Source organism: Urocitellus parryii, chromosome 2 (genome assembly GCF_045843805.1).
Source record: "Urocitellus parryii isolate mUroPar1 chromosome 2, mUroPar1.hap1, whole genome shotgun sequence".
NCBI classification, from domain to species: domain Eukaryota; kingdom Metazoa; phylum Chordata; class Mammalia; order Rodentia; family Sciuridae; genus Urocitellus; species Urocitellus parryii.
The window spans coordinates 61,147,506-61,158,381 of NC_135532.1; the positions used below are offsets into that span (position 1 = coordinate 61,147,506).

At 32.5% G+C, this 10,876-nt stretch overlaps 1 pseudogene; it reads left to right on the plus strand.

The window, feature by feature from the left end:
• Positions 1-231: 231 nt before the first annotated feature.
• On the plus strand, positions 232-339 carry LOC113175722 (U2 spliceosomal RNA; annotated as a pseudogene).
• The last annotated feature ends 10,537 nt before the right edge of the window (positions 340-10,876 follow it).

The following is a 10,876-nucleotide window of genomic DNA, read 5'->3' on the forward strand; positions in this document are numbered from 1 at the left end:
TTCACAGGAAAAAAATGGACTTTTAATTACTCTGTGTTTTCCTGAAATTTCTTGGTAGTAAAAAATAAGTAGCAATGTTAATAGTAGCAACAAAAGTGATAATAATAACAATAATGCAACATTGACTACTTTAATTAATTAAATATTGTCCCTATGACTTACACAAAAAGAATGAATGGTTAAATTTGTTAGAGATCATGTATATTATGGGAGAATAAGAAATAGGAATATATCGCTTCTCGGCCTTTTGGCTAAGATCAAGTGTAGAAATAGGAATATGGTATCATTTCTTACTAAGAATAAATATAATCCCCTTTATTAAATGCAAGGAGACCTTTTTTATTATCCCTGCTTATGATTTTTTGTATAATGTATATACAGTACATCTATACTATGAAAAACAATTTTATAATAAAATAAGTTTTTTATAATGATGTTTTCTCATTAAATGGAAACATCTCAGTTTTCTTTTCTAAACTCTTTATTGTTACACACTTTCACCAGAAAATTAAAAAGAAAAACATAAGGACATAAAACAAAGAGAAAACACACACACAACATACCTCAGTTATATACTTCTACCATATATTGCATCATTTTTTAATCATTTAATTCTGGTCCAGGAAGCCTGGTTGTTAAAAAAAAACTCAAACATATTTTCAGTAAGCTGGTAGAATTTTGTTGCTCAATAGATATACATTTTATAAGGATAAATAACAGAAAAATAAGATCTTTGTGTCCACTTTGTTTTATATATATATATATATATATATATATATATATATATATATAAAATTTATGCTGTATATCTATAACCAAATCTGTATGTTTGGAGTGTTGTTTTATATATATATATATAAAATCCATATATAAATATATATATTATTTTATATGTATATATTTTATACACTAAAATATCATTGATTTTCAAAGTGGGTGTCTAATAATGACTTCTAAAATCTGTTTTATTAAAAAATATTCTCATCAATAATGATTTGAGATACTTTCCCTCCTGGTGGGATGGATCCTCTGACAGCTAATAAGTCCTTCTACTTAAATTGAAAAAGCCAACCAAAATGTAAATGTGCTATATTTGAAGGCAACAGAAAGCTTTCTGTGGGAGAAAAAAAAAACAGGGTAGTGCTGAAAACAGGAAAAATCTTGAAGTGGTGATCTAGCTCCTATATCTGCTTCTACTCTAAATTTGATATTTCAAATTAGGACAATAAGTTGAGAATCTACACAAGCCCCAGTTGATAGCACTATAAAAAATAAAGATGCCAGAAAACTTTTTATTGGAGTTAGGGAACTTCAAAGCTATGACTTATTTCTCTTTCAAGACTTTTGCTGAATATTAGAACTATCTGAAATTCAAATGTGGGTGTGGAAAGGATGGTAGAATGAGATGGACATTATTACCCTATATACATATATGATTGCATAAATGGTATGACTCTGTATCCTGCACAGCCAAAGAAATGAGAAGTTGTGCTCCATTTGTGTACAATTAGTTGAAATTCATTTTGCAGTCATGTATAACTAATTATGACAAATAAAAAGAAAAAGAAAGCCAATGAAATCGCCACCTGGTTTCAAGCCTGGCTAAGATGGGGGGGGTGGCAGGCTCAAGAGCCATGCATGGTTTCACATGACTGTAATGACAGCATGACAGCAACTCGGGAGGCCAAGGGAGGAGGACTGCAAGTTTCAAGCCAACCTCAGTAATTTAGTGAGGTCCTGTCTCAACATAAAAATTAAAAATGATATAGGGCTCAAGGGCAAAACACTCATTCAAGGACAATCTACCATTTGAATAGAACTTAAACAAGTATGGAAATTTTGAAATAAATCAACAATCAAGAGTACTGTAATTATCACCAAAAGAACTTTAGCTAGTCTTGATTAATATATTTGAGAATATATAGAAAATTTTGAAAAGAAAGATAAAGACATAGAGGATTTAAAAGTTATTTGGACTCCATATATTCTAGAACATATGAAATTATTTAATAGGTTACACTGTAACACATTAGATTATGTTAAAAAATGAGTAGATTATACATGGCAAAAAAATAAAAATAGCGAATTGTAAGACAGGTCAATTAAAGGTAGCTTAACTGAATCATGAAGAGAGAGGGAATGAGAATCATCTTCATAAAATTCAATCTGCTCTCTCTCCGTTGCACCTTTGTTAACCTGTGTTTTCAGGTTGAAACTTGTGGGATGAGGAAGCAGAATGATATATCACACAAAACTTGGCATTTTAAGGCAATTATTTATCATTGTCTGCAATGACATGTTTATAGTGGTATGACAATGATGCACAAACCTTGATACCAAAATCCTACTTGTCTTCTCAGACACAAGTTTGGCCAGAGCACCTGAAGCAGAGATTGTGCTGTCTCAGTTTGGAGTCATTTTGAAATAAACGTGAGGCTGTTGCCAAAATTATTTCCTCTCTTCCTCTCTAGGACTCTTACACAAAGCTATCTTTATATCATTCCCTTCCTTAGTTTTTTCTGTACAGCATTTTACTGTATTATATTTCAGCATGACTGACTAATGAATGCACTTTTCTGTTGGTGTTATATAGACAGAGAACTTCTAATTTAATATATTCAAGTAGCAATCTCCAAGGATCAGGAAACATTTTGCTTCTGAATTCTAAATACCAATTGAAGCAGCAATTGCTTTTTTTGTTGTTGTTTTTCATTTTCCCCCTGGATTTGTTTAAAACTAATAGTCAAAAAATTCTTCCTTGGGCTGGGGATATGGCTCAAGCGGTAGCGCGCTCGCCTGGCATGCATGTGGCCAGGGTTCCATCCTCAGCACCACATACAAACAAAGATGTCGTGTCCACCGATAACTAAAAAATAAATATTAAAATTCTCTCTCTCTCTCTCTCTCTCTCTCTCTCTCTCTCTCTCTCTCTTTAAAAAAAAAATCTTCCTTTATAATCTCTATAGGCCCCTGTATGTGTTCCCAAATAGGAGGACCTTTTAAAAATTTTGTACATTGAATCCAGGGACAACTTAACCACTGAGCCCCATCCTCAGCCCTTTTTAATTTTTATTTTCTGACAGGGTCTCACTAAATTGTTTAGGGCCTCACTTAGCTAAGGCTGACTTTGAACTTGTGGTCCTCTTGCCTCTGCCTCCCACGCCACTGGGATTACAGGCATGCACCACCATCCCTTGAAGGAGTACTGTGTTAATGTATGCAATTAAAGAGAATCCATTTGCTTTCCCAACAGGAAAGGTTATGTTCTAGTATCTTAAAGGCCCAAATGTCACAAGACTTCATGTTTTTTGTACAAACATAAGAACGTCCCTCAATTCTATTTTGAAGTCTTCTAACTGTAAGCAGGGTGTGGTGGTACACACCTATAATCCCAGCACTCTGGAGGCTGATTTGGAGGATGGTGAGTTCAAAGTCAGCCTCAGCAATTTAGTGAGGCCCTAAGCAACTTAGTGAGACCCTGTCTCTAAATAAAGTATATACTTTTAAAACAGGGCTTGAGATATGGCTCAGTGATTAAGCACCTCTGAGTTCAATCCCTGGTACAAAAAAAAAAAAAACTATTAACTTTGGTAGGCAAATGGTGACATTTGAAAATAAATTTCAGAATCTCTCTTTGGTAAACTAGCTTGATGTTTTTGACAAACTTGTAATTTTCAAACCATTCAGAAAAAAAATAGTGAAATTCTTCTTGTGGCTCAGTTAGTTCTTATCCATTATTTCATGGGTGACACATGGTCTTCCCAAATCACAAACAATAGCATTCTCTTGCATTGGTATAGTATATCATCAATGGCACTATTTGGACTACAATTGTCTTGTGTATTAAAAACCACTTTTTGTTCTGAACAATACAAAAATTCATTTTTTTCTTGTAATTTAGTTTATAAAGCTGCTAGGATATCCATGTAAAGTATATGTGGCCACCAAATTCCAAAAAGCCTCCTGTAACATTGCATAATTTTATTGTTAGAAAATTGCAGTAAAGACAGTATAAGTTTCTTTTTTTGTGAACTATCTTTTATGACTCATGTAAAAAATATTCCTAACAATTTAAGAGGTTAGTTTGTGTCATATATTTTAGATGAATCAATTAACCATTGCCCATATATCCTATTATATACAGCACGTATCCATACACTGATAGTCATATGTTGAATTCCCTTTCCCAAAATGTCAGCTTCCTTTTCATAAAAGTGCAGAGCTAAAAATTAATCAATTTAATAAACCCACTAACTGTTGATGACAAGAATTTCTAAACTTCATTTCATGAGGCTGAAACAGTATACTGGAAAATTCAGACATCTTTAGGAAGGGAGGAGAAGAGGAGAAAGAGGAAGGAAGGAAGGAAATGAAGAAAGAGGGAGGGAGAGAGAAAGAAAAAAAAGAAAAGAAAGACAGGAGGGAAGGAGGAAAGAAAAGGAAAGGAGGAGACAGATAAAAGAAAAGTATTGTGTGCTTGACTTTCTTCAAAATTGAAATGGAAAATAAAAGAAACCTTAGCAATCTTCCTGGAGGCATTATAGTCAGGACATAAGTGTCATTTGACCTGTCATTGAGCCTGGTAGAAGACACTTTAGTGGAACTATTTAATTCATGCCATAAGATCGAACATTAACTTTTTAGGAATTATCTGTTTATTTTAGAAGTGAGGAGGAGCTCTTATTGGTGAAGGTTTATGGTCTAGTATGCCTTCTTCCACTTTTCCTTTATGGAACACAAAACTTCTGATTCTGCAATTCTAAACTGTTTAAACTTAGTAGTTTTCTATCATTTGTAATAATTAAAACAGTATTCACATTTGTCTAATATCCAACAAGAGGCCATCAGGGATAATTATTCCCTTTTATACTTTCATCTTTTTCAGTGATGCATTCTGGCACAGAAGAAGCTAACGTGCCACAGGAAAGGTTAATTTGTAGTCTCTTCATAACCCCAGTGACTGCTATCACTGTGTGAATGTACCCTCCATCTTTCAATCATAGTCATCTAATTGTGCCTTCTTGCCTTCCAATGTATATTGCATTTCTATCTATTCCCAAAAAAGTTTTGAATTAAACTCCTGGCTATTAAATTTTAACCACAGAGTGTAGTCTTAGAACCCCAGAAGAAGGAGTGATAAAATAATAATACATCATGAATCATTCCTTCTTCTCTATACTCACATGGAAAGTTTGATTTCATTCAGTATCCTGGGCTAATTTCTACCTTTTACTTTTATTATTTTTAAGTTCTTTTTTCATTGTTTGATTTAGATTTATTCAAGGTAAGATTGAGGGGATACGTTTGCTAGGCAATTTTTTGTTGTTGTTGTTGTTGTCTAACCAGGGGTTAGTTTTCCTCCACTCAGATGGCAACACTATGCTGTTAAATCATTATTTTTTTTTTAGCAAATATATCAATCTCCTTTTTGGTTACCAGTTACTTATTAAATATTAAAGTTCTATTGAGTTTTTATTTTTGCTATTAAAATTATCTTTATTTTTCTGTTAGTGATTCTTTTTTTAATAATATAAGCATTTTAAATATCATTAGAGACCATTTTTTCATGGTAGCAAGTTGGCCCATGTATAATTTCCTGTATGTTTTTTTCTCTTTTTTAAAAATACTTATTCTTAAGTTTTAGGTGGACACAATATCTTTATTTTATTTTTATGTGGTACTGAGAATCGAACCCAGTGCCTTGTGCTTGCTAGGTGAGCACTCTACCACTGGGCCACAACCCCAGCACCAAGTTTTTTCTCTTTTAAAAGGAAGGTTGAATCCATTTTGGGGATATCCATAGCATAGTTTCTTCTATTAAGATCAGAGGAATAATTATTTGGCTTACCTTTTTACTTATCATTGTATATTTCATCTTGTGATGCTGGTATCTACAAATGCTATCGCTACTGTTAAAAAAATATATTGTAAACTTAGAGATTGCAACAATCTATAGACTCTCTTACAATTCTTGAAGCCAGAAGTCCAAATTGGATCTTAGAGAGCTCATATGAAAGCATTAGGAGCATTGCACTCCCATTGAAGGCATCACAGAGAATGCATTTCCTTCCCTTTTCAGTTTATGGAAGTTGCCTGAGTTCCTTGGCTCATGGTTCCTTTATTCCAACTGACTCCTGCTTCAATTCAGCCTCCAGAAATTATTCTCTCTCAGGCCCGGTATATTATGGAGCAGAAATAAACCATCCCCTCTATGCCTTGTTTGAATTCTTAACCCATGTAACCTAGAAGCACAATGACTGATTTTTTGTTTTTTTATGCTGAGGTAATTTGCTCAGTGTTGTGGTAAACTTATGGTACACAGCCATGGACACTAGAACAGGGAATAAGAAATTGAGATGCTGGCTACATTGATCTTTGGAAAGGTTTTATATGTGTAGTGGGAATAGGGGCAGGCAATGGGTGAATTATGGGATCACAAAATTCTCTCTCTCCTACAGGCAAATGTCTGCCATTACCTTTGCCACATTGTAGAGCTGGTAGAGGAAAATTTTCTTCTCAAGACAATACTTTAACTTCCCAGAATAAGGTAATAGTAGTTTACAGAATGACTTACTTTCAAAGCCCAAACTAGTACTGATTATATGCCACCTAGCTTCCTAATATAAAGGTAATTCCACTTTATTGATTTTTCTAACAGTACTCTTTCAGAGGCCAAACCAAGGAGGAAACTGTGGGAAATCTATTCCTGAACCTTGCACTGTGAGTGAGTAATATGGCTGAATCAGAAACTCCCATCTGTTTTGCCAAGTCTACATAATGACAGGTAATAAATGGAAAATATGGGTAAATTGTCACAGAAAAAAAAACATGAAGCACATAAATGCATAATGAAGCAGAGAAAAGATTCAAGTACTCTCTTCAAAGAACTTATATCAGAATGAGTTAATATTCTGAATTGTTTTTCTAAATACACTATCAATTCATGACTAGTTCTCAAAAAACATTTCTGATTTGTTATCCTCTGAGAAGAATTGAATTAATTCAAACCATGAAATTTACCTGACAAGTGTGCTTTGATGATTTGGAAGAAAGACATAATTCTGTGCTCTATTTGAATACAGCAGAGTAGAAATTCTAACTTTAGTCATATTCTTTTATTATTGTTATAATATTGATTGTTATTCAGACTAGAAATAAGTATTCTCTCTGAGCCGGGATGGACTTACTCTGATGGCAAATGACATGTGATGAACATGTTGCAGTGAATCAGGATGACAGTTTATTCAGGCTCTTTCCTAGGTATGGAAAACAACAAATTTCTTTAGAGACAACTCTTTCAGGGGCATAGATTTTATTTAAATGGATTTAATTGTAGAATACTAAATGATCATAGCAATTGTATTATTAGTTTAATTGGTACTATCCCCAGTTCATAAGAAGACCTTTTGGACCTTGAGAACTAGACTGATCGTGTAGATTCAAAGGGAAATTTATTTCCTGGGAGTTTACACAAAATGATGACAATGAGTCAAGGTCTTTCGTGTCATTCGCTTCCAAGAAAACTGCTCATATTCAGCTGTCTGTCCTAAAAAGCGGTAAGACTAAATGCAAAGCTGCAATGCTAATACTGCTGTAGAAATATTGGAGAGATGTGTATTCTCATAAAAGAAAGATTTATTATCAGAATTCATTGTGCCTATGTATAGTTAAAAAACAAGATTTAGAATGCTGGAACCTCAAGATAGTAAAGTCAGTCTTTGAAAACTCAAGGTTGGGAAAAGAGCTCAGTAGCAGAGCACTCACCTGGCAAGCACAGGGCCCTGGGTTTGATCTCTAGTACCACAATAAATAAAATAAGTGCTTGAAAATATATATTTGGCCACTCCATTGTGTGCTTATATCATACAAAGTTGACACAATCAGTTGTAGGGTTTATTACTGTTTCCTTTTAGCCAGACGCCAGGAATTGAAAAGAAACTGTTTCTTCTAGTATAACTGATGGAATGATCCAATTAGTGATAAATACCTCACTGAGTCCATGGAAGGCAGGTGAGCATATTTCCCTAGTGATTCTTAGAAACCTATGGTCAAAAAAATTGTGTTCTTATGGCTTGTTATAAACTCAAGTAAGATAGAAATTATAGTTTACCAAGCATTGTTACTAAGGACCCTAATTTGAGAAATGTAGACAAAACAAAATAGGAACTTGTTTACTTTTGCAGAAATGTACCAACAATTATATCAATTATAATGGATAAAAAGCACTTTGTGCTGTTTCCCAACAAAGTATAAATATTTTTTTAAATATTGACTAATGTGTAGTATGTTAATCATTACATTAATAATTTTTCAAAAAATGTATAAGGCAACAAAAATATCTGTGGTACACCTGTATTGTTAAATATGAGCAAAAGTCTGCAGAAAACAAATCTCTGGGGGCAAAAAGTATTTGACTTAAAATTTAGACTAATATAACATGCATGTTGACAAATCCAAAGAAGAAATAAATTTAGCTTTGGGAAAGTTATTCACACAGTTAAATACTTCTATCATATATGTAGAAATATTCAGGTAATGATTGCTAAACTCTCATGAAGAATATAGTTTTGTATGTTAAGGATTATCAATAAATATTGATACTATGATGATAGCTCCAATTCGAGGAGGGAAATTCAAATAGCCTTGAAGAACTATTTTTTTAAAAAATATTTATGTAAACTGTAGCAATCATATGAAAGAACAGGGTGGGAGTAAAACAGAAGGAAAGAATTAGAAGGTTTTAAATTTTTTATTTTAACTTTAGATTCCTGAAGTATTTGTGCATTTTAATACCCTATATAATTTTTATTCATGGAATTACTTAGGTTGATCTGAATCTATTTAATCTAAGACAAATGAGTATCCAAAGAAAGGCTGTGTTCCAGAACAAGCTCCTATAATTGATTGTTGAGACTGATGATTGAATAATGAGTAACTAAACTAGGGTATAGATGTGGCTTACCAGGAGAATGGAACCTAATCACTTTTCCCTGAGTGATGATTTCCCTGAGTGGGAAATGTGATTATCCAAAGAAATTCCATAGTCATGGTTTTCTGAAACTGAGGTTGTCTACAAAACACAGTCTTTCCTCTTTGAACACCTAGCATTCCTTATGTAATGGCTAGGGTTGATATGCTGAGCATGGAATTCAGGAGATCAATGATATGCTGTTATTGGACATTCTTTGATGTTTCCTCACCTCTGTGTTTCAGGTAATATGGTGTTAACTGGAACTATTGTTTCAACAAATTATATAGTCGAGCTGAATTCAAGACCACTGCAGCTAATAGAGAAATATGGATAGTACAGTGATCAATCTATAAAATCAAGACTGTCTATCAGTCATAAATCATATAATTACAAACATTTGAAGGAAGATCACAGTAAGCCAACTGGAAATCAAAAACAATATAAAACAACCTAAGGGAAATATGCATTATTGTCAAAGGAGCTGTGTCCTGATTGACAGCTGGATTTTCTATGCAAATAACTCCAATCAGAAGACATGGAATGGAAGTTTTAGAATACTGAAGGAAAATAACTACCAACTTAACCTGTGTGTGTGTGTGTGTGTGTGTGTGTGTGTGTGTGTGTGTGTGAGTTAGTGATATTAGGGATGAACTTGGCCTAGAACGTAGTAGGCAAGAGCTCTACCACTGAGCTATACTCTATGTCCTCAATTTAAAATTCTTACTTCAGCAAATATATAATTTATATACGTTCATAAGTATTTTTTCCTAACAAAAACAAGTGTATTTGCAATCAGATTTTAGTAAGAGGAATATATGTAAGAGTTCTAATTCAGAAGGAACATGATCATAGTGGGAATTATGGTATTACATGAAGAAGGTAGTGTTTAGAAATGTAGGCAAATTCCAGTAAACACTGATTGCATATTGAATATACAGCATAAAATGATTGAATCACATGGAATTTTAAAATAATGCAATATAAGTATGACATTATTTTAAAATAATGCAATATAAGTATAAAATGGGGGGATGAATGTACAATTTTTTTAAATTATAATATAAAAATCAGGCATAAATATAAGCACACCTATGGAAATCACTGACAGAATAGTAAAAGATTATATAAAGAAATATATGAATATAGGGAAAATTATAGAAATCAGTTAATCAAAATTATACAAATGTACCAAAAAGGTCATAAAGCAGTTTTATTATAGTAAAATAATGATTGTAGATATAAACAAATAAATCAACAATTAAAATAAATGACAAGCAAATTATGCCCACTAAATTAGATTTGAGAAAAAAAAAATAATAGAGTCTATAACATATATGCTTTAAGTTTAAGGTAACAAATGAATAAAAGTTAAAAGATAAAGATATTTCAGGTAAATACTAACCAAATAATGATAATAGAGCTATATTAGTATTCAAAAATATTAAGTTTAAGGTACAAGGTCTACTAAAAAGGAATGAATATTTCATGATGGTAAAATATCAGTCTTCCAAAATCATATCCACTCAATAAAATAGCTTCGAATATTGCTATGAAAAAAAAAACAAAATTAAAAACTAAAGATGACACATAAACCAGCAATAATCTGCAATGTACAACAGGAGGGCTTAGAACCCTTTTGCAATAGCTCATAGAACAAGTATATGAAAACAAAACAAAATATGAAGGAAAAAAAGAATTATAAAGCCTGTAGAAGAGTTAATAAGATTATCTATTTAACATATGCTATTGAATTCATAAGAGTTCAAGAATATTCACATTTATTTCAAGTGAACAAAGACCATTTAACAAAAGTGATTATATTTTCTGGGGCATCAAAATGATATTAACAAATTTCACAATGATAAAATTATTAGCATCATAATCTCTGACCAAATTTAAGCATAG